Here is a 13,693-nt window from a genome sequence, read left to right on the forward strand (position 1 = left end):
CTATTCATGTCCCACGGCCATTTTTTAATCAGATTGCTTATTTTTTTGCTGTTAAGTTGTATGAGTTCTTCATATATTTTGGATATTAACTCCTTATCAGCTAAAGGATTTGCAAATATTTTCTCCCATTCCATAGGTTGCCTTTTCATTTTGTTGGTGCTTTCATTTGCTGCAGGTTTTTACTTTGATGTAGTCCTACTTATTTATTTTTGTGTTTGTTGCTTAAGCTTTGGGTGCCTATTCAAAAAATCGCTCCCAGACCAATGTCAAGGAGTTCCTTCCCTATGTCTTGCTCTAGGAAGGTCTTATGTTCAAGTTGTTAACCCATTTTCAGTTAATTTTTTGAGTTGTGTAAGATAGGGGTCCAATTTAATTCTTCTACATCTGATTACTGAGTTTTCCCAACACCATTTATTGAAGTGACTGTCTTTTCCCCATTGTATGTTCTTGGATCCCTGGTCAAATATTGGTTGACTGTATATGCAGGAGTTAATCTCTGGGCTCTTGATTCTACTCTATTTGTCTACGTGTATTTTTATGACAATACCATACTGCTTTGACTATTATAGTTTTGTAATATAGTTTGAAATCAGGAAGTGTGATGCCTCCAGTTTTGTTCTTCTTTCTCAGGATTGCTTTAAAAAATTGCAAATATGTGGAAATTAACACACTCCTGAACAACCAATGGATCAAAGAAGAAATCAGAAGGGAAATCAAAAACCACCTTGAAATAAATGGAAATGGAAATACAACATACCCAAACTTATGAGATACAGAAAAAGCAGTTCTAAAGGGAAATTTGTAGCAATAAACACCTACATTAAGAAAGAAGAAGATCTCAAATAAACAACCTCACTTTCAAGGAACTAGAAAAAGAAGAAGAAATGAAGCCTAAAGTTACCAGAGGGAAGGAAATAACAAAGATCAGAGCAGAAGTAAACGAAATAGAGATCAGAAAAACAGTAGAAAAGATCAATGAAACTAAGAGCTGGCTTCTTGAAAACATAAATAAAATTGACAAACCTTTAACTAGATTAAGAAAAAAAGAGAGAGGACTCAAATAAAATCAGAAATGAAAGAAGAGACATTACAACTGATACCACAGAAATACAAAGGATTGTAAGAGACTACCATGAATAAATGTATGCCAATAAATTGGACAACCTAGAAGAAATGGATAAACTCCTAAAAACATACAACTTCCCAAGACTGAATCATGAAGAAATAGAAAATCCAAATAGATCAATAACAAGTATGGAGATTGAATCAATAATCAAAAATCTCCCAAGAAAAGCCCAAGACCAGGTGGTTTCACTGATGAATTCTATGAAACATTTAAAGAAGAATTAATACCAATCCTTCTCGAGCTCTTCCAAAAGCTCACACTTGCTGCCAATGGGAGTGTGCCTAGGAAGCCCACCACGGGGTGGGGAAGTGGGAGTGGGAGCGAGACACACAGAGCACTGGGGGTACCTGCAGGCCAGTTGGGGGGATCGGTGGGTGAGGTGCCCAGCAGCTTGTGGGTGGGCCTCCCGATGGAGTCTGTGACGCGGTTAGTAGGCTCCACGACACAATGACGTGTTCCAAGCTCCGGCTGCTCTTCTCCCAGCTGCCCACCTCCCCCAGGTAGCGCAGCTCACAACTCAGCACTCTGCGTGGGGCAAGAGAGGCATGAGCCTCTTCGGCAGCATCCTGCACGGCTGGGGAAGCCAGGGGACCACTCACCTGCTCTTACTTTCCCCCATGGGACAAATCACAGGCTAAGAAGGGCTCTCTTGGCGCTGAGCTCTGCCGCCTTGGGAGAGGGGTGACCTGGGTAAAGTCAATGCACCAAACTTGGATTTTTTTTTTTTTGTTCCAAGGGTATGCTGGAACTTCTCCACTGGACTCCGGGTCTTTCACAAAGGCTGTCTTGTCCGCGGGTGATTGTCTAAATCAGTGGTATCCAGGGGCTCTCAGACCACAGCCAACAGAGGCTGGAGCCAGCCCATAGGCCACCTCAGGGTCTGGACCTGAGGTCTGTATGACGATTACCTGATGCACAGGTGTGTGAGATTGGCATATGGTGCTGGATCCCACCGCCCCCACAACGGCACTTTCGTCCATAGATGGATGCTAAATTATTGTTGTTGAGGTGGGCATATGAGCAAAGAATGTCTTATTTGTCCATCTTACTGATGTCATCCACAATTATTTTAGCACTTATTCACAGGGCCATGGGTAACTGTGAAATATTGTGAAAGGGGAGTGTATTGATTAGATTATGCTTTAGAAAGATCATGCTGGCTGAGGAGGGGAGCACGGATCGGGGATGGGGTGTGGGTTGGGTGAAAGGAAGAGAAACACAATGACCAGGCATTCTAACCTGAGCCAAGGAATTGAGGAAGTGTGTAGAGAAAAGGAGATTAATTGAAGAGATGTCAACAGGTGTAATAGACAAGGAGATTAATTGAAGAGATGTCAACAGGTGTAATCGACGAGACTTAGTGGTTGTGCAAAGGACAGGAGGAATCAAGGATGACACCCAGGATGCTGGTCTGGGAGCCTGGGAAACTGGAATTCACACTGTTCTGTGAGCTAAGGATTACCAAATGAATGACATTTTTCTGCAGGAAGATGATAATCTCAGATTTGAACATGTGAAGTTTGGGATGTCTGTAGGTCATCTAAGAAGAGAAATCCAACAAATAATGGGCTCTGTGGATCTGAAGGCCAGTAGGGCAATTTAGGCTGGAGAGATGGATTTCATGATTATTGTGTGTAGGTGGATAAGTGAACCCATGAGAGGGGATGGATGTCTTAGAGAGCGTGCATGTGCTGAGAGCCTGGAGCCATCCTTAACAAAACTCCAACAAGTAAGGGAACACACAGACCACAAGAACACCCCAGAGGAGACAGCAAAGGAGCAGGAAAAGATGCAGGAGGAAAAGCGTGGGCTCATGAAGGCCGAAGGAAGAAGATGCTACAACATCGGTGGATGGTCAGCAGCACAGAACGGAGCTGGGTGGTCACAGAGGAGAAGAATGACAAGGGTCCCCCTGGAATAGCCCAACAGTTGACAGTTGGTAACCTTCACAAGAACAATCACAGTGAAGAGTGAGAGCAGGAACCGGATGGTAGCGGGGCGGGGGGAGATGAGCGGTCAACTAGAGGAGTCTACAGTATCAACATCGCTCCGTAACAGTTTGGCATCAAAAGGTGGGAAAGAGGAGAAAAGAGACTTGGAGAGTCATTTAGGATAAAGCGAGGATTTTCCTAACCCTTTTTTTTAAAATGAGGGACTTGAGCATGTTTAAATAATAAAAATCAGAATGAAAGAGAGGTTGAAGATAGAAGAGGTTAGTTAGAGATGGTGAAATGGGGGATGGCCGGGATGCCCAGCATGGGAGGGGAGCCCTTTGATCAGAGGTGTGGCATGCCTTCCATTCTAGAGCGAGGACAGGGAGGATGAAATGCAGCTCTAAGCATGTTGTCAGAAAGCTGAGGGACCTCCCTTCGAATGACTCCTATTTTCCCCCGTGCTGTAGAGAGAGATGTTACCATCCATCTTGCAGAAGCAAATGGACCAGAAGTCTGGGGAGAGGGAGACAAGGAGACATCAGGAAACCTCGAAGTTCTAGCAGGCACGATTAAGGATCCACAGGGAGCTGGAGCCCTTGTTGCTGACCTGGTCAAGTGTGTGGTTTCCAGTTATCTCAGCAGTCCAGACACAGACAAGAAGAAGGCAGCATGCAGGATGCTAGCAGAGTCAAAGTTTCCCCTGGCAACAGAGATGGAGGGACCACGAATGGCTGACATGAAAGGAAATTAGTCTATTCAAAATATTGACCAGATTGATTCAATGATGGGATTATCATATTCCAGGCTGGGGAAATCAGGAAGTGAGGCAGGAGAGGCTGATAGGGAAACAGAGGGGTCTGGAAAAAAGATGGTACTTTGAGGTTGAACACATGGGATGATTCATATCTTGCGAAAAGGTTCACACTTGCCCAGCATCTGTTTTATGCAGATTTACTGGTGATGAAATGGGGGAAAGATGCCCACAGATTCCAAGCAGCTTGTTCTTCTCCTTCAAGCTTCTCAAAGCCTTTCCTCCCACCACACAGCTATCGATGGTGGCTTCAGAGTCAGCAGGCCTCAGTTCAAATCTTGGATTGACACAATAATTAGACAGCCTTGGCCAAGTTACTGGACACCGTGGACTGTCACTGCCTCTGCACTTAAATGACCAGTGAGCATTTGCTCTAAAAGACCACTGATTACTGCTATTACTCTTACTAATAATATTATGAGTAATAACCACATCAAAGGCTGGGGTCCACAACCCCACTCCACTCCCGCCCTGCCCTCAGTCCCACCAGAAACCTGCTATAAAATTTAAGTGTGTGATCTAGTCTCTGCATAGGTGCAGCATGAGTCTGTGGCTGAGATGGCTGAGGAAGGCACTGAAGCAGCCACCACCGTGGCCATCAAGATCACTTCTTCTCAGCAAAATGGACCCTGTCGACCATTGTGCGTTTCAACAGTCCCTTCCTAATGACCATCAATTCCCAAGACACCCAGAGCATCCTCTTTCTGGGCAAGGTTGTCAACCCCAAGAAGCAACGAGACTGAAATTGCAATTTGCAAAGTAAACTGTACGAGACTTGCCAAACAGATGGGCTGTACCCAACCGTGACTTGTCACATGGCCTCTCCAACTCCAGATTGTATTCACAGTAGCTTGTTCAGAGCATGGATTCCAAGCCAAGGCCACAGCAAACTGTTTCAAGAGTAACTCTGGGGCCGGCCCTGTGGCCGAGTGGTTAAGTTCGTGTACTCCACTGCGGCGGCCCAGGGTTTTGCCGGTTCTGATCCTGGGTGCGGACATGGCACCACTCATCAGGCCACATTGAGGTGGTGTCCCACATGCCACAACTAGAAGGATCTGCAACTAAGATATATAACTATGTACCAGGGGGATTTGGGGAGATAAAGCATGAAAAAAAAAAAAAACATTGGCAACAGTTGTTAGCTCAGGTGCCAATCTTAAAAAAAAGAAAAAAAGAGTAACTCTGCACAGACTCATGGGTTCAAAAATAAGACCACTGACTACTCGTCTGCTTTGGAAATTCTGACCACGCCTTCTAACTATCACCCTAAAGCCACTGTGAACTAACTCCAGTCCGTGGATTCCTGTAAGTACTTCCCCTTTGGAGCCATGACTGAGATGCTGTTAAAGCCATGCTCCCTCTTGCTCAGCAAGTTTAGTAAAGCCGGATGTGTGTGATCTGTGGGGTACCCTGGTAGTCTCTGTGAGGGACAGCAACCTCAGGAAAGCCCAGAATGCCCGGCAGAGTGGGAGGGGCCCAGCCAAGGTCCAGAGAGCAGGAGAGCCGGGGCCTCGGATCTCTGAGGCTGGCTGAGTTCTGGAGTGCTGAGGGACCCTGGGGGAGCCTCCTGTGCCCCCCGAACCTCCATGATCTCATGATCTGTGCACAAAGCTCTGTAAAAACCTGGGAGTCAGGAAAATGATCAGTGCTGAGGCCTCCTGGCTACAACACACCACTGCCTTGGACCACATACTCTCCTTGCACAATTCTACAAAGCTCTGCCCAAATGGTATGGCGTACAAGTAGGAGGCAGTGGCAGGAATTAAGGCAAGAGGTGATAGCAGACAGAGCATGGAGGTAGATGTGGAGAGAGAGAAAAAGGGACATTTTGAGACATACTTCGAAGGTATCATTGATAGACTGAGTGATCAATTATTCATGGAGAAGGAGGGACAGTCTGAAGTAAAGATGGCGCTCAGGTTGCCGGATTGGGAGCTCAGGAAACTGGAAGACGCCATTTCGTGAGAGAAGTGATGCATGAGGAGAATGATGCTTGGTGAGGAAGGTGATGAGCTCGGATACAGACCTGAGATGCCTGCCCATCACCCACCAAGAAAAGAGCCACAAGCAGTGGGATCTGCGGATGCGGCGTTCAGTAGGGAAATCTGAGTGGGAGATGTGGGGATGTGTTAAGGCTGGGAGAGGATGAAACTGCCTCGTGAGAGTGTGCAGAGAAGAGAGCCTGGGGGCCGATCGGCAAGAATCCCCACACTGAAGGGACAAGAAAGAGGAAGAAAGGTCACCCAAAGAGACAGAAAAGGACTAGGAAGAGAGTCGGGGGGGAAACAAGGAGAGAGAGAAAGGAAGAAGAGCGGCCACCGGCCAGGCAGGACTAACCCCGTGGAGCTCTCGGTGACTTGCAGGAACGTTCACAGCTGAGACATGGGAGCAGGAAGCAGAGGGCAGAGCTCAGAGAGAATGAGTGGTGAACAAGCGTACAGCAAGTGCACACGTTTGTTTCCAGCAATTTGGCCTCAGACAATGAGAGGCACGAGGGAGAGAGGGGGCAGTAAGGGAGAGATACTTTTCTTAAAAAGTTAACGTTGAGTGAAAGGTAAGCATGTTTAAATGCTGATGATAAGAAGCCTGGAGAGAAAGAATGGTTGACAATACAAGGGAGGGAGATATTAATCGATAGCTATTAATGAAGTTGGTACTGGGCATTGGTGGGGCATTGGGCTGTAGGGGTCCTGCAAAGAGAGCCAGTGTGAGGTTTCCCGTCTTATGGATGGACAAGCACCTGGAGACCCATGTCCAAGTGTCCTGGGAGATGCTCAGAAAGTAGAGGATCCTGGGAAGATCTTGGCCCGCAGAGATCCTCTGGGGAGATGGCTGACTTTGACTCTTTGACTGGATAGGCTGAGTCTGCCTGTCCCTGAGGCTGAGGCAAGAGCGAGGAGACTGGAGAACGAGGGGCTTCCCCAGGAGCCTCTGAGAGCTGGTGCTCCAACACCAGCAGGGCAGGGAGAGAGATGGCTTTCCCTTCCACCATTGAACCTGACACAACCGAGGGCTTGCAGTGGGCATCAGTTTCTTACGGCTGTTGTAACAAATCACCACAAACTGGGTGACTTCAAACACAGCCTCTAGGGCAGAGCCCCTTCCTTGCCTTTTCCAGATGCCGGTGGCTGCCGACACTCCTTGGCTTGTGGGTGCTTCACTCCAATCTCCGCCTCTGTAATCACATCAATTTCTCCTCTGCCAACTGTGTCAAATCTCCCTGTGCCAACCTCTTATAAGGACACTGGTGATGGCGTTCAGGGTCCACGTGGATAATCCAGGATGGTCTCCCCATCTCAAGATCCTCCACTTTCATCGCATCTGCAAAGACCTTCTCCTTTTTTTTTTTTTTTTTTTTTTTGGCATAAAGGTAATATTCACGGGTTCCAAGGATTGGGACGTGGATATATTTTAGGCAGTCATTCCAGCACAAGGGAAAAGAAAGAAAAAGTAGAAATAAAGAGCTCTTAAATGTTTCCTAAAGAGAAGAGCAAGGTTAGAAAGAGAGAGGAAAAGGGAAAGTATTTGTGACGGTCTCATCTTATTTTGGGTGGGAAATGGCCGCCAGATTTCAAGGGAGGAGGCGGGAATAATGTTCCATCTTGGGGGGGAAAAACCATACATTTTGATTGGAGCCAGTATCTTATTTCCAAAGGACAGTTGAAACATGTATCCAATTATGACCATTGAGAAAAAGAAGGTAAATATTAAGGGAACTAAATGTATTTGACCTTACAAATAAAGATATGGCAAAAAAGGAATTAATAGAAACTTAGTTAAAGTAGAAAATACAAGGAGAAGAAAAAGGAGTAAACTCAACTGTGGTGTAAGGAACACACATAGGAGTGTATTTTCCAAAAAGAGCCAAAACAATGTTTCCCATCCCACGATGTGAGCTCGGCACTTCCTGGGTGGCCCTTTATGACTGCCTCAACCAATATGGCGGGGTGCAAGTGATGCTATGTGACTTTGGAGTCCGGCACAATACTGTGGGGAAGCCCAAGTCACACGGAAGAGCCCCAAGGAGGGATTTTTTCCCTCAGGTCCCGCTGAGGTCTTTGCTGACAGCCAGTATCTACCACCAGACATGTGAGTGAGGAAGCCTGCAACAGCTTCGGCCCCAGCCGTGTCAGAGGGTAACCAGAGAAGACAGCAGAATGAAAACAGCCTCGCTGAGCCTGGTCAGAGTCAAACGCCAGAAGTAGGAGAGATAATAACAATAAATCATTGTAGTTTTATGACATGACACGTCTATACCCGGCAAAAATATTTTTCAAAATCGAAGGCAAAGTAGAGATACTTTCGGACAAACAAAAGATTAGACAGTTCATTCCCAGCAGACCTGCATTACAAAAAAGTGTTAAAGCAAGTTCTCTGGACAGAAGGAAAATGACACGGATGGAAATTGGTATCTAAACCCAGAAATGAAGAGCGCCAAAAACGGTAAATAAGTCGACTTCTTCCCATTTTATATCTCTTCGAGGGATAATCGACTGTTTTATGGAAAAAGTAATTGCAACATATTATGGAGTTTACCATATGTAAAAGTAAAAGGAAAATCAGCAATAACAGAAAGGACAGAGGGAGAAAAAAGCAAAGATATTAATGGAAGGTTCTTATACTTTCCTTGAAGAGATAGAATGTTATTTGAATGTCTACAGTGATAAGTTAAAGATTTATTGTAAACCCTCTAACTGTTGAAAACATATAGAACACAAGTATAGCTGATAAGCCAATAGCTGAGTAAAATGGAAACATAAAAATTACTCAAATGAGCCAAAAATAAGGCAAGAGAAACAAATGCAAAATACAGATGGATCAAATAGAACACAAATAGCAAGTTAGAAGATCTCACCCAACCATAGCAATAATCACATTCTGTAACAAAAATTATAGCAATTTATTCACCCATTCATTCATTTATTCACTGAAGATTTATGGAGTACCTACTATGTGTTAATCACTGCTGTCTTAATGAGAATACAACCATGTACAAGAGGGCCAGGGGCCCAGCTCTCAAGGACATTTAAGTGTAGGAAGGGGCACAAATAAGTAAACTTGCAATTAAAATATATTGTGATATATTCAGGGTGGGGAGGGCTGGACCTCTACCTCACACCATATATAAAAATTAACTCAAAACAGATCAAAGACCTAAACACAACAGCGAAACCTATCAGACTCTCAGAAGGGAACACAGGAGTAAATCTTCATGACCTTGGATGGATTCTGAGATCTGACACCAAAAGCATGAGCAACGAAAGAAAAAAATAGATAAATAAAAGACGACCTACAGGATGAGAGAAAATATTTGCAAATTATATATCTGATGAGGGAATTGTATGTAGAATATTTAAAGAACACTTAGAATTCGATAGTAAAAAGACAAAGAATCCAACCCAAAACTGGGCAAAGGGCTTTAATAGACGTCTCTCCACAGAAGATATGCAAATGGCCAACAAGCCCTGGGTAGATGCTCACCATCATTCATCATTAAGGAAATGCAAATCAAAACCACAGGGAGGTACCACCTCACATCTGCTAGGATGGTTATGCTACTACTAATAATAATGGAAAATAACACGTAGGGTCAAGGATGTGGAGAAACTGGAACCCCAGTACACTGCTGGTAGGAATGTAAAATGGCACAGCTGCTCTGGAAAACAGTTTGGTGGTTCCTCAAAAAGCAAAACATAGAGTTACCATATGACCCATCAATTCCACTCCTAGGTATATACCCAAGAAAAATGAAAGTGTATGTGAACACAAAAACCTGTACATGAATATTCATAGCAGCATTATTCATTATAGCCAAAAAACCAAAACAGCCAAATGTTCATGAACTGACCAATGGATAAGCAAAATGCAGTATGTCCATACGATGGAATACTATTCAGCCATAAAAAGGAATGAAGTTCTGATACAGGCTACAGTATGGATGAACCTTGAAAACATTATGCTCAGTGAAAGAAGCCAGACACGAAAGGTCACATATTAGATGATTTCATTTATATGAAATGTCCAGAACAGAGAAATCCAGAGATACAGAAAGCAGATTAGCAGTTGCCAAGGGCTCAGGGGCAGAGAGGAGAATGGGGAATGACTGCTTGATGGGTATGGGGTCTTCTTTGGGGGTGATGAAAATAGTTTGAAACTAGGTAGAAGTGATGGTCACACAGAGTCCATGAATGTACCAATTCCACTGCCCCATATCCTTCAAAATGGTTAATCTTACGTTACGTGAATTTCACCTCAATAGAGAGAGAGCCTTAGAGATGCGGTAACTAAATGCCATGTGCAGCCCTTGTTTGGATCCTAATCCAAACAAACCAGTTATAAAAAAAATTGGAGGGAACCAATTAATGAAACAATGCCATGATATTTGATAACATTAAGGAATTATGGGTTTTTTTAAAGGTGTGATATACTATTGTGGGTATGATTTTTTTTTAATTCTTATAGATAAAATCAAAGGATGTGTAAGATTTGCTTCAAAACAATCCCAAGGGGTTAAGGGGCTGGGAGGTGTGGCAAAATTGATATTGGGTATGTGGGGGTTCATTATCCCATTCTCTCTATTTTTCCATATGTTTGAATTCTTCCATAATAAAAATTAGAAATAAAAGAATCCTGGAGAGCAGGATTGTGCCTTATTCCCCAGTCCTTACTGCACCCTCAGCATGCAGTGGGCCCTCCCTAGTGAAGGAGTGAATGAATGAATGAACACAGTGAATCCCATGATAGACCCCTGCCCCCTGCGGTTCCCTCCCCTGAGTGAATATCCAGAGAAATAATGGAAGGTCCTGAGAAGTCAAGAAGTCACTGTGTGGGTGTTCATGTCCAGGCAGAGGATTAGCGGAGTAAAAATAACACAATAATCAACAAAGCTGGGAGAAGATTCCATCTGGCTCACACCCATTAGCTCATGTAAACCCTGTCTCTGCACTCAGTCGGCAGGCCACCTTGTGCCATCCCTGCCATCAAGCCAGCTCAAGAAGGACAGAAGTTTTGCAAATACTCTTTCTGCTGAGTACATGTTAACTTTTCTGTTTATGCTTATGCTGCGTTAAAGTGGAAAGTCCTATGGACTTTCCTGAAGAACTAGCTATTATAATTTAGCCAAATTAGAACTCTATAGCCAAAATGAATAAACCATCATGACATTTCAAAGAGTCATCACCCACGCTTCTTGGAGACAAGAACTACGACTTCAGCATCCGCGCCCCTGTGATGAGCACAGCATCTGGCAGGCAGTCGGCGTCCCCAGATGCGTGTTGGATGAAAGAACGAGGCCAGGAGAGGCTGGAGCATCTCTCCTGTTAGCTCAGCCCTGTACCCTTTTAAAGAGCGTCCCTATGTACCACTAGATTCAATCTTCACGGCAACCTTGAGAGGTAAGGGGGCAAAGGAGGAAACCGAGACTCATGAGAGCATCAGGCTGCAAAAAAGTGGGGGAGTGGAGACTCAGCTCCAAGACACCAGCTCCGATTGCAGAGCGCCACCCGCGCTCCATAGCTCTTTCTCCTCCATGTGTGGGTCACCACACAAACAGGACCGAGGGCGGGGTGTTCTCCTCAGTGTCGTTGTGCTGAGGGTGGACACTGGGCCAGCCGAGGGCGGCCTCAGTGTATCTGTGCTAATCCCAGAGGTCCGGCCTCTCACCACTCTCCCCACCGGGACACACTTCTGTGTGGGGGGCCGTGCAGACCTGCGGAATCCCCCCAGCTCCTCTCAAGGCTTGTGAAAAGCATCCAGTTTCAGGTGAGTGTGGGGCTGTGGGTGGGGCTGGAGTCCCAGCCCCACAGCCTCAGGGAACCTGACGCAAGTTAGCTCATCACGAGACACACGTGTGCATGCACGCATACACACACACACGTACCCCTCACACTCCAAGAGCTGCACATAGAGCCCCCCGTCTGGAGTGACCTTGAGCATGCTCTTCCCTCTGCCGAAACCCCTTTCCTGGCTCTCTCTTGATCCATCTTCCAGTCTCAGCTCAGGGGCCACCTCCTCCAGGGAGCCTTCCAGGAGCTCCCTGCCTTCCATGTCTCCTGCAGGCTCCCCGGTTACCCCTTGCAGGCCGCCTCTCACTGCCGTGGCTCACGGAGCTGGAGTCAGCTCTCTGCATCCTGTCTCCCGCCATAGCAGGTGAGCTCCTTTCAGGCCGGGCCCGGGCCGCCTGTCCCTCACGTCCTGCCTGCTGAATAGTTGTAAATGAGCCAGTCAATGAGTGAGTGACCAAGCTTCCCCCTGGGCCTCAGTTTTCCCATCTGTACAATGCTCACATTGGACCATGGCGCCCTGTCACTAGAAAGCCAGATGGTTTGGGGGACCTGGGCACGCCGCACTCACTGCCCTGCATGAATTCTGTGCGTCTGTCCCCACCGGACCGGGGTCCCCGAGGGAGCGCTGTGCCTCATCCGTCCTGCTTCCCCAGCAGGTAGCTCAAGTCCCAACACAGTCGATGTTTGTTGTGAATGACTGAATGAGCGAATGAGCGAACGTAACGATAATAAGAAAATGAACTTTCCTTAAACTTCTCTACAAAGCCAAGCTAGTCACCGAAGCGGATCAGCAGATGAACGAACAGACAGAGGCCGTCTGTTCCCCTCCGATAAATGAACAGCCCGGAGCCGAGCAGCACCAACGAGGCTCTCCTGGGGCTGAGCTTCAGTCGCTTCTTCCTTTATAGACAGAGAACCCACGTTTACAGAGGCCCAGGACGGCCCAGGGTCACGTGGGAATCAGAGGCAGGATGCAGTGCGGCCATGACGATCGGCTCTGTCCACAGTTAACCCAAACCCAGAGGGAGCGAGAGGCTTGTGGCAGGGGGAGCAGGAACGGTCCGCTGTTAGTGGGGGGGGGGGGGGGATCCCAGAAGAGCAGGGAAATCCCTGTGCTCCAGGGGGAAGGCGAAGCCCCAGGATGGGGTTTTCTGAAGGGTAGCCCATGGACCATTTGCTCTCTCGACAGATACTGTCTGAGTGTCCACTCTGTGCTGCACACTAGGAATTGAGCAGTGAGTGGTGCAGACATCTGTCCTCAGGAAGCTTACCTTCTTGGGGGGAAGCCAGACGAATATGTCTGATTGTTCCAGATGGGCTTAAAAAAACAAAGCAGCATATGGAATGACAAGGGCAGAGGTGGGGCCTCTCTGAGGAGGTGCCCTTTGAGCAGAGAACTGAGTGAAGTGAGGGAGTGAGGTGTGGAAAGTCCTAGGCAGCCAACAGCAGGTGCAAAGGTCCTGAGGTAGGAATGAGTTTGCTAAGTTCTAAGATAGCAAGAAGGCCAGGGTGGTTAGAGCAGAGGGAGAGAGGGGAAGGATAGTCAGAGGCGAGGTCAGAAGGTTGGCCAGGGCCAGCTCCTGTAGGGCCAACTGAGGGGTGTGGGATTTTTCCTCCATGTGATGGGGGCCATCGGAGGTCTCAGGCAGGAAGTGAATGAATGCGTCTGATTTATCTTTTAGAAGGATCACGATGGCTCCCTAAGTGGAGCCAAGGGTCAGCTCAAGCCTTTACTAAATCGGGTTCTAGGCTCCGCTGAGATCTGCTGAGTCCAAAGCACTGGAGGGAGGCCGCACGTGCCCGTGGGGTGGCCCCTTCCCGGGGGCGGCCCTGGGCTGGGTCAGCTTGGCGCATGATCGCTTTAACTTCCCACAACCCTGAGACGCGGGCACTCTCAGCACCCCCGCACAGAGCAGGTGGAGGGCCCCAGGGGCAAAGTGACTTGATGAGGGTCTCTGGATACTGCAGCAGAGCCTGGCTGAGCCCAGGTCGCCGAGACATTTCCCTGCACCGCAAGGCGGCCCCCCTCCTTCCCTCC

The sequence above is a fragment of the Equus asinus genome, chromosome 7, assembly GCF_041296235.1.
Source record: "Equus asinus isolate D_3611 breed Donkey chromosome 7, EquAss-T2T_v2, whole genome shotgun sequence".
In the NCBI taxonomy this organism is placed as follows: domain Eukaryota; kingdom Metazoa; phylum Chordata; class Mammalia; order Perissodactyla; family Equidae; genus Equus; species Equus asinus.